The following is a 15,102-nucleotide window of genomic DNA, read 5'->3' as shown; positions in this document are numbered from 1 at the left end:
AGATATTACAGGGCTAAGAAAAGGTGTATCAAACAGGAAATAAGACATAAACATAAAAGGCTAATAAGTTGGACTAAATTAAAATTAAGATTTTTTTTTTTGCATCAAAAGACATTTTAAGTGAATGAGAAGGTGAGCCAGTGAATGGGAGAGAAAACTTTTGCAATACATATATCCAAAAAGGGGACTCATATCAGAATGTATATTGAACTCCTACAAATCACAAACTGGCAAACAATCCAATGGAAAAAAAATAAGCAAAAAGCTTGAAACATTCACTTCACAAAAGAGAATATTCAAATGGACAATAAGGATATGAAAAGAAGCTCAATCTCATTAGCCTCTAGGGACATGCAACTTGCTAGTCTAACACACTGACCAATTGCTCCCCAGAGAACATGGGAAATGCAATTTAAAACCGCCATGAGAACCACAATATACCCCCAAGAATGCCTAAAACTGAAAAGAATGAGAACGCTGACTGTTAGCATGAGATGTGGAGAAACCAAAGCTCTCCTACGTTGCGGGAAGAATATAAATTAGACACTCAGAAAATTGTTTGGCAGTGTCTGTTAAAGTCAAATGCTTGTCAGTATCATCCAACAGAATTTCATACAAATGTGCAGCAAAAGACGAGAACCAGAATATTCATAGAAGCATCATTAATAATAGCCCCTACCTGGAAACCGCCCAAATGCCATCTGTAGTAGAATGGACGCATTGCGGCAGATTCATAAACAGAATTTTGTATAGAAGCAGAACTAATAAATTACAGCTACATGCGAAAACATGGACGAATTTTACAAACAGCATTGAGAACAAGTAAGACACAACAGAGTACATACAGCATGATTCCATTTACAGAAAAACAAAGATAGGCAAAAACAGTCTATTTCAGTAGAAGTTAGGATAGCAAATGGGAAGTTAGGAAAGGTTGTGCCTAGAAGGTGGTTTAAGGAGGGTTTGGGGGACCCTGGTGGTTTATGTTTCCTGATCTGGGTAGTGATTCAGTCAACACTCATAAGTTGTACACTAATAATTTGTGTACTTTCTGTATATGTGTGTTAGTCGCTCAGTCGTGTCCAACTTTTTGCAACCCCATGGACTGTAGCCCACCAGGCTCCTCTGTCCCTGGGATTCTCCAGGCAAGAACACTAGAGTGGGTTGCCATTTCCTCCTCCAGGGGATCTTCCTGACCCACGGATCGAACCCAGGTCTCCTGCATTTGCAGGCAGATTCTTTACCATCTGAGCCATCATATGTGTGTATAGATATATATTATACTTCACTAAAAAGTATACCAAATGAAGATGAAATTGAACAATTTGAGACCAAGAAGGTTAATTACCCACAGATCTTTGCTGAAAGACCTGTTCAATGATGTCATCCAGTTATCAGGAAATTGAACTCAGCAGGTAGGAGCGGAATGTAAGAACCACTGCAGAGCCAAGAGACAGGCAAACACGTAGATAAATCTATTTGGAAAAAAAATGGAGGGGCTCAGAAAACCCAGTGGAGCCTAAAATGCTATGGAATAATAACGTGGAAAACAGAAGAGGAGAAATCGGACAGAAATTATCGAAGTTTCACATATTTCTAAGAAGGATAAAGACAATGAGTTATAAACTTTTTACAATCAAGTCAAGAATTTAATTTCTAAGCAAGTAAAAATACAATGCACAATTTCTAAACCAGTGAAAAGGGTGAGAAAGAATAAAGAAGTCTGCATTGTTATAGTATAAAACTAAAAACGGGGGGACTTTCCTGGCAGTCCAGTGGTTAAGACTCCATGCTCCCAATGCTGGGGGCAACGGGTTCAATCCCTGGCTAGAGAACCAGGATCTTGCATGCTGCATGGCGCAGCCAAAAATAAAAAAGAAGAAGAAGCACTTAAAGACAAGCATGGAAAATAGAAAATGCAAAATAAAGTGACAGGCATAAGTTTAAAATTTTTGGTAATCCCTATAAATGTAAATAGTTTAATTGTGTCTGTTAAAAGACAGGGACTTTTAAATTTGTTACGAAAACAAAATTCAACTACAAGCGATTACATGTAAAACCTAATGACAGAAAAGATGAAAGTAAGAAGCATGAAAAAAATATATATACCAGGCAAATACCAAGGAAAATGAAGCTGGTGTTGCAATATAAGATAAATCTTAAAGAAAAAAGCAATATTAGGTATAAGGATGATCATAGGTCAACGATGAAAGGAAAAATTCACTAGAAAAATCTTGTACGTAAACCTACACTTTACAACATAGCTTCAAAATATATATAGCACAAATGGATGGAATTACAAAGAGAAATGGAAACGTTCACAACCATACTGGGAGAGCTTAACATCTCTCTCAGAAACTAAGAGATCAAGCTTATAAAAAATTATAAGAATATAGACTGGAAGAACACAGTGACACAAATGTTCCAACGTGCAGACACAGAATGCTGCATCTTACAGCTGCACGTGTATGTTCAGTGGCTCAGTCACCTCCGATGTTTGCAAACCCATGGGCTGTAGCCTGCCAGGCTCCTCTGGCCATGGGATTTTCCAGGCAAGAATACCGGAGTGGGTTGCCATTTCTTCCTCCAGGGGATCTTTCAGATCCAGCAATCAAACCTGAGTCTCCTGGGTCTCCTGCATCGGCAGGCAGATTTTTACCACTAGTGCCACCTGGGAAGTCTTAGGGAACTATATTTTTTTGTCTGTAAGAACACATGCAAGTTACAAATGTGGCTACACGTGGGACCACAAAGGAAAGGTCAATAAGTGCCGAAGAAGCAATAAACCTTGTGCAATAAAATATAAAATCACTATCAAGAAGAAAGCCCCCAAACCTACTCTGGCATAACAAAAATAGGACAAACTAACATTAGGGCCTTCCCAATGCAATGGGAATGACACACTTTACATAAAATTTTGGTTATATATATATTTTTAAGCTTGAATCTAATGATAAGGAAACCATCAGACAAAAGAAACAAGGCAATTGTGAAGGACAGTCTACAAAACAGCTGCCCTGGAAATCTTCAAAAAAATTCAAAATTATACACCTCCCACTGATTCTCCCACAAAAGAAGAAGGTACTGCTTTAGATTAGAGAAAGCTAATGAAGGACTTCCCTGGTGGTCCAGTGGTTAAGACTCTGTACTCTCAATGCAGAGGGCCTGGGTTTGATCCCTGGTCAGGGAACTAAATCCCGCATGCCACAACTAAGACTCAGTGCAGCCAAATATATAAATATTTTTAAAAAATCTAATGAGACGTGACAACCAAATGCCATGCCTGAGCCTTGATTCTGGATCCCAGACCATCTTCCCAAATTTAAAGGAATGACTGGGACAGTCTTGGGACAATTTAATACAGACTACAGATTATATAGCATTACCATATAAATGTTAAATTTCTTGTGTGCGATAACGTGTCCCCCATTTTTTTTTTTTGAGCTCTTAGTGCTCTCCTCTAGGATAATTCTCCAACTTCTTCGTCTTAGGATCCCTTTACACCCTGAGAAGTTGTTGAGAACTCCAAAGGTTGTTTGTTTACATACATTATATAAAACCCTATTTGGGGCTTCCCAGGTGGCACAATGGTAAGGAATTCGCCTGCCAATGCAGGAGACTTGGATTCAACCTCTGGTCTGAGAAGATGCCCTGGAGGAGGAAATGGCAACCCACTCCAGTATTTTGCCTGGGAAATCGCATGGACAGAGGAGCCTGGCGGGTTACAGTTCATTGGATCACAAAGAGTTGGACATGACTGAACACACACACGAAAACCTATTTACTGAATTAAAAGTTAAAACAAAATTTGAAACATGTTTATATATTCACTTAAAAATAACTACATTTTCCAAAATAAAAGAGTTAATGAGGAGAGCTGTTTTGTTTACATTTTGCAACTCCCTTCATCTCTGACTTCTCAGAAGTATTAGTAGCTGGACTCTCACACCCAATTCAGCACTCAGTCTGTTGCTGTATTTTGTTTCGGTTGAAGTGTTTGAAGAAAATCCAGCCTCACGCAGATATGCATTTGGAAAAAAAGAGGAGTGTTTCAATAGCTTTTTCAGATGTTAGGATTCTTCTCCCCTCCTCCATGCTCTCATTATCAAACCCCATTTAATTCTTAAAGATCAACACCACCAAAAATACAAAGTAGAATAAAAGTTTTTTTTATAAGTACCATTTAATTAAAGCTGTTTACAACTATTATCTCCCACAGGAGTTACACATGAATTTTCTTTTTTTTCTTTTTTTTTTTTCAAAATATTTATTAAACACCTAATGTGTGCAAGGAACTCCCTAAGCTCTAGCTATACTGTGAAAGTGAAAGTCACTCAGTCGTGTTCAACTCTTTGCGACCCCGTGGACTGTAGCCCACCAGGCTTCTCCGTCCATGGGGTTCTCCAGGCAAGAATACTGGAGTGGGTTGCCATTTCCTTCTTCAGGGGATCTTCCCGACCCAGGAATTGAACTCACGTCTCCTGCATTGCAGGCAGACGCTTTAACCTCCGAGCCACCAGGGAAGCCCACACATGAATTTTAAAAGTACAAGAGGAGTGGTCTGGTGGTTAAGACTCTGTGCTTCCACTGCAGGGGGCATGGGATTAATCCCTGGTCCAGAAAATTCCACATGCCTTACAGAATGGCCAAGAAAAAAAAGAGAGAGAGATGAGAGAAACAGCAGAAGCAGCACACAGGGTTGGACAAGCCAGCAGGAGTTTCACTGCCACAGCAAGGGGGGCCAGGCGTGAGTGGGCTTTTTTAAGATTTACTTTGAATGAGAAAGTAGTAAGTAGCATAAGCAGCTGAGAGTGTGCCCCCAGTATGAGAGCTCTTCTCCTTCCCACTTCTCTCTCTCTGTGCTGTGCTCAGTTGTATCCCACTCTTTGCGACCCCATTGACTATAGCCCGCCAGGATCCTCTGTCCATGGGATTCTCCAGGCAAGAATCCTGGAGTGGGTTTCCATGCCCTCCTTCAGGGGATCTTCCCGATCCAGGAATTGAACCCATGTCCGGTGCGTCTCCTGCATTGGCAGATGGGTTCTTTGCCACTAGCGCCACCTAGGAAGCCCTCCCACTCCTCACTCCAAGGTATAATTTTTTTGGAAAAACAAAATGTCCTATATCTAGTTAGTTGTGTTACCTACTATTACATCTCTAGTCTGTTTTCCTACACTAAGCAATTCAGCAGGAGTGAATGTCCTACAGTTTAACTAATTCTGACACTATCTACTTGCAGAAAGCATTAGATCCTTCAGATTAAGAGCTCAGATCTACAACACTGGTGCTTATCACTAACCAGGGACATTTCAGTTGCATTTCTGACTCACCCGCTAAAAACTGGGGATTTACATGACCCCTTCCGTGGGCCCCGTAATTTCCTAGGACAACTCACAAAACACTGGAAATGTTGATTCACAGTTCTCAATTTATTATAAAGGATGTATAAAGGCCTCAGGTAAACAGCCAGATGAAGAGGTACATAGGGTGAGGTCCAAAGGGGTCCTGAGCACAGGAGATTCTGTCTCAGTGGACCTGAGATGCTCAAAAAGGATTATCTATGAATAACAGAAGGAAACTCCTATCTCTTAGGAAATTTCAACGGTTTTGTGAGCTCTGTGCCAGGAACTAGGGGCAAAGACCAAATATATTCTCTACCACAAGTTTCTTATAAGGCAGGCATGGCATTGGCTGATACCTGGCTTAAAGTCTAAAAATCATGCCCAGATAACACATGTAAGCATTTATAGCTCAGCAGATAAAACTTTCACTGCAGTTAAAATTGAACACGTGTCTGAACCATTGATCTTGATTAAGTTAGGGCCAATGACTGTGATTTGTTCACATCCCCACAGTTCTGGATCAGAATATATTCTGACCAAATAATCTGCAAAGGAGATAACCTAGCTTTGAATCTATAATATAAAAGCAAAGAGGCAATGATTTTCTGCTCAGTTATCATGTTTAGGATCTTTCCAAGGAATGTAATAAGACCCAGGAAGCACCTCTTGCTGCCTGTGCCAGAAGTTTCATGTACTGTCCTTGAGCATGGAAATGGTCAGCTGACCAGCTGTATGCAGTCCACAGTGGTTCTCCCACAAACATCGACACAGCTGTCACACAGTTCTCATCCAGTGTGAAGCAGTGATAAATGACTGCAAGAAGCATCATTACCTTTCGTTTCTTCATAAAAATCTGAATCCATGTTATTGTTGTTCAGTCGCTAAGTCGTGTCCGATGCTTTTCAACCCCATGGATCGCCTCGCACCAGGCTTCTGTGTCCTCCACTATCTCCTGGAGTTTGCTCAAATTCATGTCCATTGAGTCCATGATGCAATCTAACCATCTAATTTTCTGCCAACCCCTTTTTATTTTGCCCTCAATCTTTTCCAGCATGAGGGTCTTTTTCAATGAGTCGATTCTTTGCATCCAGTGGCACAAGTATTGGAGCTTCAGCTTCAGCATCAGGCCTTCCAAAGAATACTCAGGCTTGATTTCCTATAAGATTGACTGGTTTGACCTCCTTGCAGTCCAAGGGACTCTCAAGAGTTTTTAGCACCACAATTCAAAAGCATCAAGTCTTCAGCACTCAGCCTTCTTTATGGTTCAACTCTCACATCTGTAAATGACTTGTGGAAAAAAACCACAGCTTTGACTATACAGACCTTTGTCAGCAAAATAATGTCTCTGCTTTTTTAATATACTGTCTAGGTTTGTCATAACTTTCTTTCCAAGGAGCAAGCATCTTTTAATTTCAAGGCTTGTAGTCCCCATCTGAATCCATGAGTCCTCTTTATCTCTTTCATAGTAGTATCCACTGCCATCCAAACTATAGCAAATTTTACACCCTAGTGCAAATGCTCCCAGAAAAACATCTTTTCTTTTCACTATTTTTAAATGTATTTAAAAGTAGACTTTTAATTTGATTTAAATTTATTTGGCTGTGCAGGGTCTTAGTTGTGGCTGGTGGGCTCTTAGTTGTAGCATACAGGATCTAGTTCCCTAACCAGGGGTCGAACCCAGGCCCACTGGGCTGGGAGCAAAGAGTCTTAAAAACTTGACTATCAAGGACGTCCCAAAACATCTTAACCTTTTCTTCATAATCTGGAAGTTTATTTTTGTGTATAGTTATTATGTCTATCTAGGGGTAGTTTCTCTTTATGATTTTTTTCTAATTCTGGCTCATTCTCATATTTGTCAACTTCCAGTAAAGGACTCCAAGCTGGCACAGCTGCTGCAGACTGGGCTCCAGGCCACAGGGATACCTCAGGTCATCTTGGGACTTGTCCATGTACCAGATCTGCACCACGATCTGGGCCTGGGGGGCTGCAGGGCGGTGCTTCCCACCATAGTAGGCATTGCAAGCACCAGGCGCTCTGTGACCTGCATGGGCTGAGCTGGGCAGAGTCCCTGGTGGCCTCTTTTAGGGGGCATCCCAGTTTGTGCCACTGCCCAATCCTGGTTTGCCAGTCATTGAGACTGTGTAAGACCTGACCCAGGGTATTCACTTACTATAACGAAATGTATAAGTGATACTTTCTCAAAGGTTAATTGCAATGTGGAATCTGAAACCACACAAATGTGCTTTTCTCTTCTGTTACATTCAGACCTCTCACATTCAAATCCATTCTCTTTACCCATGCATGACTTTTTAACATCATGTGTTGGTCAATTGGAAAATACTGGCTCACTGAGTTATGCAGATCTTCCCAAAGCTGACACAGTTCCTTATACAACATGAAAAAAAAAATCACATTTGTTAATATCACTAATCTCATTAGAAACATTATTAAGAATTGGAAAGCTCTCAAGCTCAGGGTATCCACAGGTTTTCCAAAATTTTAGTTTTCCCTCGAAAGCTCCAGTTTAAAAAAATCACTGGTAACAGACACTATAAGCTATTTTCTTGAAGTGACTGGTTCATTTCATTCATTTTTGAGAAAATATCTACCAGATACTTGTGTCTGAATGGCTTCTCTATCAGTTGTTCTTTCCAGTTAAATAGATGTTCTGTGAAGAAAGCAGCTGGTACAGCTCACAACTTAAATAAAGCATTCCAGTCCTTTCTAAGTTCTTCTCCAGGAGACAACCATCTTACATGCGTCTGCAGCACAAGTGCTTTGTATGTATTTCCATTTGTATTATTATATATATTATATAGAATATTAGAAAGATGTATAACCAAGAGTTATGATCTAATCAAATAATTTTTACTGCTTTATTGAGATCTTATTAATGGACTTGAAAAAAGAAAAAAGAGTGCATGGTGGTGAGAAATAAAATCATCATGGTCTGGTGCCTCTGTCATGACTCAGGCTAAATTGTAAGCAGTTATCCCACCGTTACTTTTGCATCATTTGGGCAAATGTTAGCACAGTGAGAAATATAACTGACTTACTATTATGATCACAATTTAGATCTCATGGTTCTCCCCTTCCTCAGGGTCCGCGGACCATACCCTGAGAACCGTTGGTTGCTGCTAGGTTGCACCATCTTGTCTTAACCTCCACCTAACTTTACATTCATTGAGTTCTGATCTTTCCCCCTCGGGTGTCCCCAGGAAGACCCCAGCACCTTCCAGTCGGAGCCAGATCCGCGGGGAAGGCGAGGTGGGGGTGTGTGTGTGGGTGCCTACGTATGTGACTCTGTGTGTCGGGGGGTGGGGGGGGGTGGCCAGCAGGGCACCGAAGCTGTACCCAGCTGCCCTCGCCCCTCTTTCCCTTACCTCACTTCCTCTTTCCCTCCCCTAGCCCCTTTAACCCTTTGCTTTCCTCCAAGGACGGAGGAAAAGCTTCAATTTAAAGAAAGCTGCCAGAGTGAATAATTCTGGGATAAGAGGCACTCTGCACAGCACATAAACTACTGTGACAATTTGTTTCAAAATTAAAAAGAATCTAATTAGATCCCTAGATATCTTTTTAAAATAATTCATTATTTATTTATTTGGGCTGTGCTGGGTCTTGCGAACAGACTTTCTCTAGTGTGGGGCTTCTATTGTGGAGAACAGGCTCTAGGCACTCTGGCTTAGCTGCTCTGCAGCCTGTGGGCGCCTCCGCGCATGGCCCCTGGACCACCAGGAAAGCTCTATCTATAGATATCTGGATTGTTCTTTTTCTGGTTTCATATTTTCTTGTTATGTGATTGTCAACCACCACAGAACTGTATAAAGTAAAAATCGAGAGTCTCTGACTATACCCCTCTCCCAGACTGTCCTTGGTATCTGTGCCTCTAATTTTTCCTATATATGTATGTATGTTAAGATAGGATGCATGTGTGCGTGCTAAGTCACTTTAGTCGTAGCCTGTCAGGCTCCTCTGTCCATGGGATATACCAGGCAAGAATACAGGAATGGGTTGCTGTACCTTCCTCCAGGGGATCTTCCCAACCCAGGGACTGAACCAGTACCACCTCAGTTCAGTTCAGTTGTTCAGTACTGTCTGACTCTTTGCGACCCCATGGACTGCAGCACGCCAGGCCTCCCTGTCCATCACCACCTCCCAGAGCTTACTCAATCTCATGTCCATTGAGTCAGTGATGCCATCCAACCGTCTCATCCTCTGTTGTCCCCTTTTCCTCCAGTACCATCTGGGAAGCCATAAAACAGGATATTTATCTGCAACTTTCTATTTTCACTTAATATGTCACAATGTATTTTTCTATATCAGCAAATATCCACTTCATCCTTTCTTATTTGTTCATTTATTTATTCGGCTGCGCCGGGTTTTAGTTGCAGTACTCGAGATCTTTAGTTGCGGCATGTGGGATCTTTTTATTCTCTCTCTTTTTTATAGTTACAGCATGTGGGATCCAGTTCCCTCACCAGGGACTGAACCTGGGTCCCCTGCATTGGGAGTAAGGAGTTTCAGCTTCTGGACCAGCAGGGAAGTTCCCATTCTAAGCATTTTATCTGCATGAATTTATTTAATCTTAAGAATCTGCCTACAATGCAGGAGACAGCCCGCAATACAGAAGAGCCGGGTTCAATCCTTGGGTCAGGAAGATCCCCTGGAGAAGGAAATGGCAACCCACTCCAGTATTCTTGCCTGGTATATCCCATGGACAGAGGAGCTGGGAAGGCTACAGTCCATGGGGTCGCATGCTAAGTCGGACATGACTTAGTGACTAAACCACCCACAACTGCGGGGAGTAGGTACTGTTATTATCCCCATTTGCAGCTGAAGCAACTGAGGCTCAGATTTGAACAGGCAATGAGAGAATCATAACAAAAGATTTCTACAAACAGGGAGAAAACTTTATGCTCTGGGACTCTGTTGCTGCTGCTGCTGCTGCTAAGTCGCTTCAGTCGTGTTCGACTCTGTGTGACCCCATAGATGGCATCCCACCAGGCTCCCCCGTCCCTGGGATTCTCCAGGCAAGAACACTGGAGTGGGTTGCCATTTCCTTCTCCAATGCATGAAAGTGAAAAGTGGAAGTGGAGTTGCTCAGTCGTGTCTGACCCTCAGCGACCCCATGGACTTCAGCCTTCCTGGCTCCTCCATCCATGGGATTTTCCAGGCAACAGTACTGGAGTGCCGGGACTCTGTTACCAATAGAGTAATGAAGCATCTGGTTCTTTTTAATGCCTTTCAATCTTTCACCTTCCTCTAACTTTGGATCTCTGGTTTTATTAGGAATTTTAAGGATTAATTTAAGTAATGTAAGAGAAAACTTCCTGAAATTAGTGTTTTAAAATCTTCCAAATTTGTTTCTGGACTCCACCTGTTACCGTCCATAGATTTATTTTACAAAGCTAAAATCAGAGTAGTCGTTCATGTTCTTTTTTTAGGAGGCAGGGGTCTGTTTACCTTTCAATATGATTCAAGTGTAAATGAATGTTGTGCCCCTCCCCCTTATCCCCAAGGGACAGTGCAGGCTTGAGAAGTTGAACTTGTACTTGGCCAACAAGGATGAGTTGGGTCTGTCTATTGGTTGGGGGGGTGGTGGCGGCAGTGGAAAGAAGCCACTTGATGGAAGGAAGGGACGGTGCAACTGCTCAGAGCCAAGGACTACTCAGGGGAATGGCTAAATCTAGGGTTTGTGTGGAGCAAGAATAGTAGAAGAGAAGGGTGGAGAGGTAAGTGAAGGTTATGAATTGCTATAAGCTCTTCAGATTTTATTGTATCAGGCGTTGAAGAGCTACTTCCCTATTTGAGTGGAGTGACTGCTCAGGCCTGTGCTTCAGGATGACAAGGCTGGAAGTGGCTGGCGGGGAGGGCAGATGGGAGGGGGAGTGAGCACAGACTACCGGCAGGGAAATCACTTTGGAGATGACCATAAATAGCTCTGCTATCAACACCTCCCCTACAACCCTCCCCCTTCCCATTTTCTGACTTCTAATAATGGCCTCACCATTCTCCCAGTGCCAGCGATGGAAGTCTGAGTCACTGTGCCTCCGCCCCCGGCCAGCAAGCTGCAATTCCTGCAGATGCCATCTCTAAACCGCCTCTACCCTCTTGCTCCTTCTTGAGGGTCCTGCCTGAACCCCGTGTTAGGCCTGTCTCTGGTTCAGGAACCCGGGCCTCCCTTTCCTAGGCTTGCTCTCCTACTCTCTGACATCCCCTCACTGCTGGGCCAGATGTTCCCAGATGTTACCCTTCTGCCGACAAACAGAACATGAAACAAACATAGGGTGAAACAAAACCCCTGCAGTGTCCACCTGGAGGAAGTGCAAGGCCCTCGCTCTCCTTGCCTGCCTGGTCAGCTTCCTCCCTGTCTTTTGTTTCTTTTTAATTTATCTATTTATTTGACTGTGATGGGTGTTTGTTGGTGCGTGGGCTTTTTCCCTGGTTGCAGAGAGCAGGGGTTACTCTGTAGTTGTAGTGCGTGAGCTTCTCATTGCAGTGGCTTCCCTTGTTGAGGACTTCCCTGGTGGCTCAGACGGTGAAGTGTCTGTCTACAGAACCCGGGTTCAATCCCTGGGTTGGGAAGATCCCCTGGAGAAGGAAATGGCAATCCACTCCAGAACTATTGCCTGGAAAGTCCCATGGACAGAGGAGCCTGGCAGGCTACAGTCCATGGGGTTGCAAAGAGTCAGACATGACTGAGCGACTTCACTTTCCTTTTTCACTTGCTCTTGTTGCAGTTCACTTTCCTTTTTCACTTTCTCTTGTTGCGGAGCGTGGGCTCCAGGGCATGTGGGCTTCAGTAGTTGCTACAGGTGGGCTTCGTGGTTTCCATTCCTGGGCTCTAGAGCACAGGTTCAGTAGTTGTGGCCCAAGGGGCGAGTTGCTCTGCAGCTTGTGGGATCCTCCCAGACCAGGGATAGAACTGGTGTCTCCTGCATTGGCAGGAAGGTTCTTTACTACTGAGCCACCACAGAAGCCCCTCTCATGTCTTAAAGATCAGTGAGCACACACGTGATGGGTGTTTCTGCCCTGAGCTCACCAGGGTCTCCTCTAGCAGAGGTGGTTTTCTGTTCACCGGATGCCTGGTGTGTCATCTAAACTCCTCTTGGGACACTTCACTTTCCTGTTATGTTTGGTTTGTGCTTGATTTGTGGCTTCCTAAGGGTAAAGACTGAGTGACATGCATTTTTGTGCCTCCACGGGGAACTGTGGAGAATAGCAAGGAGACATAAGAAAGCCTTCCTCAGCGATCAGTGCAAAGAAACAGAGGAAAACAATAGAATGGGAAAGACGAGAGATCTCTTCCAGAAAATTAGAGACACAAGGGAACGTTTCATGCAAAGATGAGCACAATAAAGAACAGGAATGGTGTGGACCTAACAGAAGCAGAAAATATTAAGAGGTGGCAAGAATACGCAGATCTTCACGACCCAGATAACCACGGTGGTGTGATCACTCACCTACAGCGAGACATCCTGGAATGTGAAGTGGGCCTTAGAAAGCATCACTAGGAACAAAGCTAGTGGGGGTGATGGAATTCCAGTTGAGCTATTTCAAACCCTAAAAGATGATGCTGTGAAAGTGCTGCACTCAATATACCAGCAAATTGGAAAACTCAGCAGTGGCCGCAGGACTGGAAAAGGTCAGTTTTCATTCCAATCCCTAAGAAAGGCAATGCTAAAGAATGCTCAGACTACTGCACAGTTGCACTCATCTCATACGATAGTAAAGTAATGCTTTACTAGCTTTACCGTAAACTTCCAGATGTTCAAGCTGGTTTTAGAAAAGGCAGAGGAACAAGAGATAAAATTGCCATCATCTGCTGGATCATGGAAAAAGCAAGAGAGTTCCAGGAAAACATCTATGTCTGCTTTATTGACTATGCCAAAGCCTTTGACTGTGTGGATCACAATAAACTGTGGAAAATTCTGAAAGAGAAGGGAATACCAGACTACCTGACCTGCCTCTTGAGAAATCTGTATGCAGGTCAAGAAGCAACAGTTAGAACTGGACATGGAACAACAGACTGGTTCCAAATAGGAAAAGGAGTATGTCAAGGCTGTATATTGTCACCCTGCTTATTTAACTTTTATGCAGAGTACATCATGAGAAACGCTTGGCTGGAATCAAGATTGCCGGGAGAAATATCAATAACCTCAGATATGCAGCTGATATCACCCTTATGGCAGAAAGTGAAGAAGAACTAAAGAGCCTCTTGATGAAAGTGAAAGAGGAGAGTGAAAAAGTTGGCTTAAAGCTTAACATTCAGAAAACTAAGATCGTGGCATCCAGTCCCATCATTTCATAGCAAATAGATGGAGAAACAGTGGAAACAGTGTCAGACTTTATTTTTTTAGGCTCCAAAATCACTGCAGATGGTGACTGTAGCCATGAAATTAAAAGGCGCTTACTCCTTGGAAGGAAAGTTATGACCAACCTAGATAGCATATTAAAAAGCAGAGACATTCCTTTGCCACCAATGGTCCATCTAATCAAGGCTATGGTTTTTCCAGTAGTCATGTATGGATGTGAGAATTGGACTAAAAAGAAAGCTGAGCACTGAAGAACTGATGCTTTTGAACTGTGGTATTGGAAAAGACTCTTGAGAGTCCCTTGGAGTGCAAGGAGATCCAACCAGTCCATCCTAAAGGAGATCAGTCCTGAGTGTTCATTGGAAGGACTGATGTTGAAGCTGAAACTCCAATACTTTGGCCACCTGATGCAAAGACGTGACTCCTTTGAAAAGACCCTGATGCTGGGAAAGATTGAAGGTAGGAGAAGGGGACAACAGAGGATGAGATGGTTGGATGGTATCACTGACTCAATGGACATGAGTTTGAGCAGACTCTGGGAGTTGGTGATGGATTGGGAGGCCTGGTGTGCTGCAGTCCCTGGGGTTGCAAAGAGCCGGAGATGATTGTGTGACTGAACTGAACTGAACAGGGAATTTGCACATGACCTAGACTCAACAACTTAGTTGAAGTTTGACTAAAAATGTGTAAGGGTGGGAGTTTCCAATTCTGCTGACCCTAAACTGGAGTATCTAAGCACCTTTCCTTGAAACATTATCTTTCTCTGAGGTGGTTTCAAGGCTAGTAGTTATCCACCAAAAATTCCAAACAAGTACAATAAATAGGGACTCTGGTTCCTCCTCTTCTTCCTTAAAAGAATGATGGACTATTAGCCAGGTATATGGATGTGAACTGGCACCCCACTCCAGTACTCTTGCCTGGAAAATCCTATGGACAGAGCAGCCTGGTAGGCTGCAGTCCATGGGGTCGCAAAGAGTCAGACATGACTGAGCGACTTCACTTTCACTTTTCACTTTCTTGCGTTGGAGAAGGAAATGGCAACCCATTCCAGTGTTCTTGCCTGGAGAATCCCGGGGACGGCGGAGCCTGGTGGGCTGCCGTCTCTGGGGTCGCACAGAGTCGAACACGACTGAAGCGACTTAGTAGCAGCAGCAGCATGGATGTGAACTGGCTTCCCTGATGGCTCAGACAGTAAAGAAGTTACCTGTAATGCGGGAGACGCAGGTTTGATCCCTGAGAAGGAATGACTACCCACTCCAGTATTCTTCTCTGGAGAATTCCATGGATAGAGGAGCCTAGCAAACAAAATGCATATCACTCAGTCTTTACCCTCAGGGTCACAAAGAATCGGAGATGACTGACGCTTCACTTTCATGCATATGAACCAGAGTTCTGCTACTTCCCAGCTGTGTCTTTTTGAGCAAGTGTCCTAACCTCTCTGAACC

The 15,102-nt window shown here is 43.2% G+C and overlaps 1 non-coding gene and 1 pseudogene across 1 annotated transcript; one reads left to right on the top strand and one right to left on the bottom strand.

Moving 5' to 3' along the window:
• The window catches only part of LOC138094932 (acireductone dioxygenase-like), a 32,992-nt pseudogene that overhangs the window by 16,096 nt on the left and 1,794 nt on the right, over nt 1-15,102 (bottom strand).
• On the top strand, nt 3,118-3,190 carry TRNAE-CUC (transfer RNA glutamic acid (anticodon CUC)). Its single transcript has one exon. It is a non-coding gene; the product is annotated as a tRNA-Glu (tRNA).

This window comes from Capricornis sumatraensis, chromosome 19 (assembly GCF_032405125.1).
Source record: "Capricornis sumatraensis isolate serow.1 chromosome 19, serow.2, whole genome shotgun sequence".
In the NCBI taxonomy this organism is placed as follows: domain Eukaryota; kingdom Metazoa; phylum Chordata; class Mammalia; order Artiodactyla; family Bovidae; genus Capricornis; species Capricornis sumatraensis.
This window is presented reverse-complemented; position numbering and strand designations above follow the sequence as displayed.